Source organism: Babylonia areolata, chromosome 5 (genome assembly GCF_041734735.1).
Source record: "Babylonia areolata isolate BAREFJ2019XMU chromosome 5, ASM4173473v1, whole genome shotgun sequence".
In the NCBI taxonomy this organism is placed as follows: domain Eukaryota; kingdom Metazoa; phylum Mollusca; class Gastropoda; order Neogastropoda; family Buccinidae; genus Babylonia; species Babylonia areolata.
This window is the reverse complement of record NC_134880.1, coordinates 28,297,351-28,307,350: the sequence shown is the minus strand read 5'-3', so window position 1 is coordinate 28,307,350 and position 10,000 is coordinate 28,297,351. Positions and strand designations below refer to the sequence as shown.

Genomic DNA, 10,000 nt, shown 5'->3' with positions numbered 1-10,000 from the left:
CACATATCAATGCTCGACAAACCTGCACACGGATTCTCATCTGGCGCCAAATCTCCTTGTTTTGAGATCTTGCTTGTCTTCAGAAACTGGACTCTGCACACTTTCTGTAGACGACAACACCACCAATATCGGTGTCTACAGAGAGTGCTGTTTAAAGTCACTGTGCCCTATGCTATGACATCCAAGCGTTTTGGATGTTGCATTTTGTGCACAACAGGACTTCTCAGAGGACCGTTGTTACAGATCCTTTAGCACATCATGCCAGCCCCTGGGGAGTCTACGACCATTGGTTTCGCGAAAGTTGCCAAGACTAGTGTGTAAATGAGCGTGTGTGTATGTGTGTGTGTGTGTGTGTGTGTGTGTGTGTGTGTGTGTGTGTGTGTGTGTGTGTGTGTGTGTGTGTGTGAAAGACAGAGGGAGAAAGACACACAGACAGACAGGCGAAGAGAGAGTGAGAGGAGAGTCAGACAGAGAGACAGACAGACAGATCAGGAGAACAAAAGAAGAGACATCAAGAAACAGACAGAAAAAACACATACTGATAATGAACACACTTCGCTACAATTCAAAAGAAGCCAAAGTTCTAAAAACCCACAGAAACAGACCATCAACCAGCTCTAAAACAAACCTCCTCATCCCCTGCAACCAGACACTGGCCACTAAACTATCGACCTGTCTCTGCCACTGTCCCTACCCTCTCTGTCTCAAGCCTCCTAAAACTCCAGCTGGAACCTACCATTGGTAGGTTTGAGACGTAGTCAATGGATGGAGGCCCATGTCTAGAGCTTGTTCTGCCAGAGAATAAGCAGATGCCACAACCAGCTAGTCTTAAGAATTCCAGCACAACTATTCCATGCACATAATGGCTGCGCTTTGGTTCTACCACTGCTACTGAAGACATCATTCTGCTCTTTTAATGTCCACATTCTGCATCCCTGTGTGTGTGTCGGCACCCAGCGAAAACGTAACATTAGAAACAACAATACAGTCGACACATCTACCGACATTCACATTTATCTACCGAAGTCCTAGTTTTGTTTTTTGGGTTTTTTTTTTTTTTTTTTGGGGTTTTTTTTCGGGGGGGAACTTTCTTATCTTAAGCGGTTGGATTCTGCGCACGTTTTAAGGAGGAAAACAGAGTCAAATATCTGTGTCTTAGGAGACTGCTGTCCAGACACAGTGTCCCGTGGGATGATGTCCAAGCGAAGAGTATTGGTCTTGTGCATTTTGTGCACAGCACGGATACTCGTGGGGGTCTTTGTCACAATCTGGCCGTCCTTTCATTCCTTGGGGAGTCTACAACCATTGCTTTCGTGAACATTGCCGGGACTGGTGTATTTAGATGAAAGAGAGAGAGAGAGAGAGAGAGAGAGAAAGAGACAGACAGACACAGACAGAGAGAGACACAGACACACACACAGAGAGATTCAACCACATCTATTCTTCGTTGTTTTCATTTTGTTTGTTTGTAACTGTTGTTGTTCTTGTTTTGTTGCTTGTTGTGTTGGGTTTTTTTTTCAGTATTTCCCCTGGCGGTATGAAACATCAACATGACGGTACAGAATGACAACGTATTTTCATAACATTTCATACCTCAAGCAGGAACATTGTCATGTAGATCTGCATCTACGAATACATACCATTTTCGTCCAGATATCGAAGAAACAGTCACAAAAGAGCACACACACACACACACACACACCACACACACACACACACACACACACACATATATATATAATGATATACAGCCTTGTCACGTTAAAATACATACAAATAATGCATATTGGGTAGTATGGATATCTTTTCTTGCATTTGATAACTTATCAACATGATATATACACATATTCACTGTTGTTTCGCTTAGAATGCTATACACATATGCCATTATGTTTTATTGACTCACTTGTGTAAACAAAGTGAGCGTATGTTATAACCCGGTTTTTGAGTGTGTGTGTGTGTGTGTGTGTGTGTGTGTGTGTGTGTGTGTGTGTGTGTGTGTGTGTGTGTGTCCATGGTAAACTTTAACAATGCCATTTTCTCTGGAAATACTTCGTCTGCCAATACCAGTAGGAAAAATATCTTCACAGTCATACCAGTACTAGGTTGTACGTGTTCCGAATTTTACCGTATTTCCGAATCGTTAACGGTTTTTTTTGTTGATGCTCGATCCGGATTCCGGAAACACTGTTACCCCTTTGCAGCTGACCGAATGAAGACAATGACCTCGTTTTTCTTGCTCGCAATTAAAAGGAAAGAAATACCAATTCTGGACAGAACACATACAGTGACACAAACTACATTACTGATGTGTTTACTGCATATTAATATTGTAAAGTGGACATTGAATTAATTAGAATGAACATAAAAGAACATTTTAATCAACCGTTTCACTGAGTTAAAGTCAGCATTATCTAGACTGGTCTTGATCTTGACAAAACATGTTGCAAAGTCTGACGCGATGGCAACGTCTCTTTTACCGCCAAATTAAAAGAATTTCTTAAATAATCATTGACGTGATTACTGCATATGAATGTTTTAAAGTGGATAGTGGATTAATTAGAATGAACAGAAAAAGAGGAATTGAATGGATCGTGTCGTAGTTACTGAGTGAGCGTGAAGAGTAGTTGAACACGGATCTGCAGATCTATTAAAAAAAAAAAAAAACAAGAAAAAGAAAAAAAAAGCAACAACAAAAACATCAACCAAAATACGGAAACATATTTTTCAGGCGATGGGAACATCTCCTATATCTCGGACTTGAAATGAATTCTTAAATACCCCAGATATACCCAAATAACACGATTTAAACGGCGTTAACATTTCGATTACCGTTATCTGTCTGTTCCGCTAAAAGAACATGCTCAAATAATAATTTTCAAACGTTACAGTTGAATCCGCGTTAGCCTGGTGTCATAGACACGTAATTCATTCTCGACCCAAAAAAACATGGTTCAAGTCTGCTTTGAAGCCTCTTTTTCTTTCTTTTTTTTTTCTTAAACGCGAAGCTTTATATGATTATGATAACGAACATAGAACACATTTCAACCAACTAATTTTTCTATACGTTTTTATTTATTTTATTTTCTATTTTTTTCTTGAAGTGTATCACATGTGGGTATTGATGTCCTGCCTTTCTTGTTTTAGTCTTTCGTTTGCTTTCATCGTGCTTTCGTCCGGTTTGTCTTTTCCCCCTTTCTTATATACATATTTATGTCAATTGTCTATGTGTTAAAAATGAAAATGAAAAAAACACAACCAAGCATATATATATATATATATATATATATATATATACATTTATATGTCGATGGCTGGTTCTTCGCTTGCGAAGATCAGTGGAAAGTTCCCGCCAGGGATGGGAGGCATGCCTTTTGATGACTAATTATTCCAATCCGTGATCTGCAGTGTCTGTGGCATTGTGGGCAAGTGTAGATCTGGCCTGCGTTGCTGGGCTGCGGACCTGGGTCTTTCCTTCTCCTTCTTTTCTCCTGGATGTTCAGTCGTCTGGTTTCCTCAAAGTGTTGGGTTCCCCTGAGCGTTGAAGATCTCCACCTACCTCTATCTGATGCTGACTGCTTCATTGTCTTGGGTTTGATGTCCGCTTGGTATAGTTGCTTCTTCAGTTGGTCCTTGAATCTTTTCTGTAGTGCGCCTGTATTGCGTTTGCCTTGGACCAACTCCCCGTAGAATAATGCTTTCGGCATGCGAGTGTCAGGCATCCGGGTGATGTGTCCTGCCCAGCGAAGTTGTTTTAGCATGAGCATTGACTCGATGCTTTGCAGTTGAGCTCTTTCTAGGACTTCTATGTTCGTTATGTAGTCCTTCCATTTGATGCCCATGATAGACCGAAGGCATCTCTGATGGAACTGCTCCAGCCGCTTTGTTTCCGGTACATCACCCATGCCTCTGATCCATATAGCAGTGTTGACAGTACAGCAGCTCGGTAGACTTGCATCTTTGTGGGGAGACGCAAGGAGTGGTTTTTCCATACTCTTTTCTGGAGGCAGCCAAATGCACTGCTTGCCTTCGAGAGGCGGTTGTCCACATCTTTGGTCACTGTAGTGTCGTTCGATATGACGCTGCCCAGGTAGGTGAATTGCTCGACCGTGTTAAGGGGATGGCCATCAATGCTTATGTGGGGAGCAGTGTACACATACATGTGTGTGTGTGTGTGTGTGTGTGTGTGTGTGTGTGTGTGTGTGTGTGTGTTCTTGTGTCTTGTGTGCGTACCTGAAAACTTAATTGTGTCCGTTTGTGTGACTGTATTTCTTTCCCTCTATGATTTATCATTTTTATTTTGTTTTCGTATTATTTGTTGTTTCGTTTTATTGTTTGCTTTGTTTTTTGTGGGTTTTTTTTTTTGTTTTTTTTTGTTTTTTGTGTGGTTTTTTGTTGTTGTTGTTTTTTTGTGGTGTTTTGGTTTTGTTTTTGTTTTGTTGTTGTTGTTTTTTCTTTTTTTCTGTTTTGTTCTTGGCTTTCTGTATATCCATTCTCTTTCTCGTAGACACGAAAATCAATTGTTTTGGGGCTTTTTCTGTGGTGGTCGCGAACTTTTCTTGCCAGCAAATCTATCTTGTTGAGTAAGCCCTTTTTCAACTTTGCATTATTGTTTTAGAAAGAGAGAGAGAGAGAGAAAGGGGGTGGTGGGGTGAACAGAGTGAGAGAGAGAGAGAGAGAGAGAGAGACAGAGAGAGAAATGTCAAAGAGAGTGATAGAGAGATTAGAGAGAGAGAGTGAGAGAGAGAAAAACATAGGGAGATTAAAAAGGTGAGAGAGAGAGAGAGTAAGAAAGAGTGATAGAGGGAGATAGATAGAAAGAGAGGGGGCAGAGAATGAGAACTTGAGACAGAAAGAGAGACAGAGAGTCAGACAGACAGACAGACAGACAGAGAGACAGACAGAGAAGAAAATTGATTGTGCTCTTTTTTTTCCAGTTTTGTGATCTTCCTCAGTGACTCAGGCCAACTATCACGATTTTATCTTCTTTTTTTCTTTTTTTAAATCCATTCCTATTCTCTATGGATTGTGTTTCGGTTCACGCGTTTATTCGGGTTATGTCCATTTCCATACCTTAGAAGAATTAATGCAGCTGTATCCTCTTACAATGCAGAACGCCACACAACAATTGATGCTCAGATAAAGTATAGAGAAGACACTTCTCCGCACAGTAAAGGAAAGCTTGATGTTGCAACACGCACGCAACGAACCCACGAACGCATGCACAAATACACCAACACGCACGCACCGCCCCCCCCCCCCCCCCAACCCACCCACCCACACACACACCCACGCACGCACGCACACACACGCAAGCACCCACACACACAGAGGCTCACACATACACACACACACACACACACACACATACACACTTCCTGAACTTGGATAGACTGACCAACAAAGAAGGAAATTCGAAGCAACATACCTTGATTACATCGGCTACTGTAACTTCTCCACAAGTGCGTTGTCCACGAAATCTGCACACACAGTGTGGTGATTTCATTCATTAACTGATCGATCAACCGATCAGTCGATTTATTAGCCAGTTGATCGCTTGGTTGATTGATTCATTAACTTATGATTTATCTATTTATTCATGTATTTATCTACTTATATATCTCATCTATTTTACCCTTTTGCCTTTTTTTTTTTTTTTTTTTTTTTTTTAAGATTGTTATCAACTCCAGTATTTTTTTCTTTAATCTGAAAACGATAGCCCGTTTAATACAATTCAAATTGAATCTACCAGTTCTAGACGTTACCTCTTTTCTATACTTTACAGAATATTGATTTATTGCCTAATTCCGGTGTTATGATGATGAAAAGTCAAGTGGAATTTTTTTTTAGTATTATAATTACAATAGTTATCGTGCGATGATATAAATTGAAGATGACTGCTGATCTACATAAAAAAATACAAATAGGGAACTTTTATTACAAGGACTATGGTTTGTGAAACAAGATTAACTTTTTATGATAGGCGTTGAACGTTTTACATCTCTTTTCATGTTTTACATCTCTTTACTTGGAAAATAAAGAAAAAACAACAATAAAAATCCAACTAAACAAACAAACAAAAATCCTTGTAACAAAGTCCCCGAGCATAAGACCTACAGCCTGAAACGTTGTGTGGATTTTTGTTTCCAATAATAATAATAATAATAATAATGATAATGATGATGATGGTGATAATAATAATGATAATAATGTCTGTAAGGTATGATTGTCAGTCGTGCCCAACTATGACCATCAGAGCAGCAGAGGAGGGGACTGCTGTCCCAACTATAGTGGAGAGCGTCTTTCCCACTCCCTCGAACAAGGCAGTTATATAACAACAACAGCAATACTAATACTAATAATACTAATGATATTACTACTACTACTACTACTACTACTACTACTACTAATGATAATAATATTAATAATACACCAGGCACATGTTATGCTGAATCAACACACCAGAAGATTGCACCCACACATTCATGGAAAGACAAATGACACAGCAAAGTGAAAATCCCCTCTGTGTGTGTGTGTGTGTGTGTGTGTGTGTGTGTGTGTGTGTGTGTGTGTACACATACAAACGTGATGTCTGTATCATTCATATTACTTATATTCAACATCCTTTTCATCTCACATTCGAATAGAAAACGGTTGATGTCCTGTTTGATTTACTGCTTGGATGTGTTTGTTTTTTTTAATTTAATTTTTTATTCGATTATATTTTATTCATTTATTTCTTCATCTATTTATTTATTTCATATTGTTATTTACTGATTATTATTATTATTATTATTTGTTGTTGTTGTTGTTGTTGTTGTTGTTGTTGTTGTTGTTGTTGTTCTTCTTCTTCTTCTTCTTCTTCTTCTTCTTCTTCTTCTTCTTCTTCTTCTTCTTTTGTTTGTTTTAATGCTTGCTTGTGTTTTTGTTTCCATGTCTGTTTATTATTCATTAATTCATTCACAAGTCTATATGTCTGTTCGTTCATGCATTCATTACCTATTATTTCTCTTTTTTTTTCCTTCCTTTAAAATCAATACGGGTGAGCACATTAATAAAAAAAAATTATTAAAAAAACACCCAAAAACCTTACCATCACCACCACCCCTATCTCTATGTTCCTCCCTCCCTCCCTCTCTCTTTCTCTCTGTGATTCCACTCCCGTCCTTCTCCATTTCTTTCTTCTTCTTTTTTTCCCTTTACTCCACCCTTAATCCTTCCCCTTGGCCTTATTTCCCTCTCGCCCCTGCTCAACAGTGATCAAAAGCTGAAGTGGGATGGGAGGGAGGGAGGGAAGGGGGGTGTGGGGGTGGCCACTCGGAGGTGACGTCAATTGCCCTGCGACAAAATCCCGCGATTTGCATGCCGGGAGTGAAAATAGCTCTGCTTGCCGTTTGGAAAGGTTTGAGAACTTGAGGAGGGGGAGAGAGAGAGAGAGAGAGAGAGAGAGACGAAGAAAGAAGGAGAAGGAAAAAAAGTTCTGGCACAAGAGAATGATGTTGCAAGAGGGACAGACAGAGAGACGGAGCGAGAGAGAGGCAGAGAGAGAGAGAGAGAGAGAGAGAGAGAGAGAGAGGCATAGAGAGAGACACACACAGAGAGACAGAGAGGCTCAGAGACAGAGACAGAGAGAGACAGAGAAAGGCACACAGAGAGAGAGGCAGAGAAAGACAGAGACATATATATTTAGAAAGAGTAAAGGCAAGAGACACAGAAAAGAAAAAAAAAACAAAAAAAAGAGACGAAAGTAGCGGAAGAGGAAGAATGAAAATAGAAAGGAGAGAGGAAAGAAGTGTGTGTGTGTGTGTGTGTGTGTGTGTGTCGCTTGTGAGTACATTCCGATCTTTCTATTCTTTTTGCACTTTGATTTATCCATGGGTTGGTTTTTTGTTTTTGTTTGTTTGATTGGGTTGTTTTTTTTATTATTATTCTTTTTATTCTACTGACATATTGTTTTGTTCGCTCTCTTCCACGGAGGCACATAATAAATCTGTCGTTTTGTTCTCTGCGGATCGTACAGTTTTGCTTAAAGCCGATCCATCTCGCTGAGTGAGACGCTCTTCAGCTTTTCACCACTGCTGCCGAGGAGGGAAGTTGCAAGGGAAAGAAGATAGGGGGAGAGAAGTTGATAGCAGAGTGTGTGTGTGTGTGTGTGTGTGTGTGTGTGTGTGTGCGTGTGTGTGTGCGTGTCTGTGTCTGTGTGTCTGTGCGTGTGTGTGTGTGTGTGTGTGTAGGGGTGGTGGTGTCTGTGCTGTGTGTGATTGTGACAAAAAGCGTACTTTTTTTTTCCAGTTTTGTGGGTAACGTTCTTGGAAGCGTGGCAGAAAATGGATTTGGCACTTAGTTAAGCATGTTTTATATTGTGTGTGCTGTGAGCGGCTTAACAAATTGCGTTAAGAAAAGACATGAGAATGACTGATATTCACCTTGACATTTTGTGGCAGTCAGGGTAGGAAAATTAAAATTGTAACGTTTTCTTCAGTTTTGTTGTTGTTGTTGTTATTGTTTTTTCAATACATTTCCTTTATACGGGTGGTGGGTTCTGATTATCATTCAATGCAAATTCTGCACAATCGTATTTCTATTACCCATATAAATCAGTAAGCCACAAAGGCGATTTATAAATCATGAAAAGTAAAACAAAAGTTATTTTCATGAAGGCAAGAAATAAAACCAGATGCTGACGAACATGAAAAACAATAAACAACTGACACCTATGGTGATTAACGCTTCTGCACATTGATAAATTGAGGTATGAAAAAAAATAAAACGTGTAGAAATAATGATTCATTGGTAATAGTGCGCTTACACACACACACACACACACACACCACACACACACGTTTCAAGTTTTAATTATCCTTTCACTCCTGTTGGAGTATGGATGATTACTGCAAAATAATATTTTCATGCCGAGAACAAACATTTCCAAATACACAACAATGTCACATAAAAGTTGAGAAAACACAAATGTCTTTCAACTCCAAACGTGTAGCTGGGCAACATTTTGCAAATCTAATCATCTTACTTACAGCTAAAGTTACTTTTTTGCCTTCTTTGAGCATATTACAAAAATCAAAAACCGATTTTGGAGACAAATATTTTTAAGAACATATCTATTTCGTAACTGATCATAATTGGGATATTCCCTTATAAAATGAAACTCATCCCCAATCACAGACATGTTACAAACCTTACAAAGCCGTAACAGACAGATATATATATATATATATATATATATATATATATATATATCCATATGATATGTTTATATTTATATCTATATATAAAATTAACCATGTACACAATGAGAGAAAGAGAGAGACAGACAGAGAGAGGGTTTGACGCTTTGACATTTTATTGTCATTATATGTTAGGATCTATTGACAAGGGGGTGACGAGGGTTAATTCCTGTATCCCCTTAAGTGCAAAACAACATTTTACTTATTAGCGTTTCATCAACAAACAAACAAACAAAAAATCTCTGAAGATCACTCTCTCACAATACATTAAACAATCCGAACAAAAATAATAAAAACCTAATCATACAATCAAACTCAGCCATCCATTCTGTCAGTGATATAATTCAGTATATCAATTATCTACCTTTCAAAATTAACATAAGAAAATAAACTTTACATATGGATGTCCTCCTCATCTACTCTGGTATGTTCTGGCCATTGTGATTATGCCTTACTCCTTGTGCTTCTGTAATAAATTTAGCTTCTGACTGTGTGATATGTTCATCATCAGACGATAAAACAGAAGAGAGAGAGAGAGAGAGAGAGAGAGAGAGAGAGAGAGAGAGCTCTAACTATTTTAGAACATCATTCCCGGAGAACTCAAATCTAAGAAAATGCGTTCTGTGAAGCCATGGGTCTAGGAATCGTGTCATCAAGGATGTAGATTCGATATGACATTACTGTAGGGGAGGGAAAAAAACACAAAAAACACCAAAAAAACCACAACACAAAACAAAAAAAACAACAACAAAAAAACA

At 38.8% G+C, this 10,000-nt stretch overlaps 1 protein-coding gene across 2 annotated transcripts in view; it reads right to left on the bottom strand.

Annotated features, from left to right (window-relative positions):
* LOC143282013 (zwei Ig domain protein zig-8-like) overlaps positions 1-10,000 on the bottom strand; it is a 586,931-nt gene that overhangs the window by 326,810 nt on the left and 250,121 nt on the right. For both annotated transcript variants that reach the window (XM_076587424.1, XM_076587430.1), the window contains exon 5: positions 5,429-5,480. The gene's annotated coding sequence lies outside the window, so the exon portion shown is untranslated. The remainder of the gene's footprint in view (positions 1-5,428; positions 5,481-10,000) is intronic.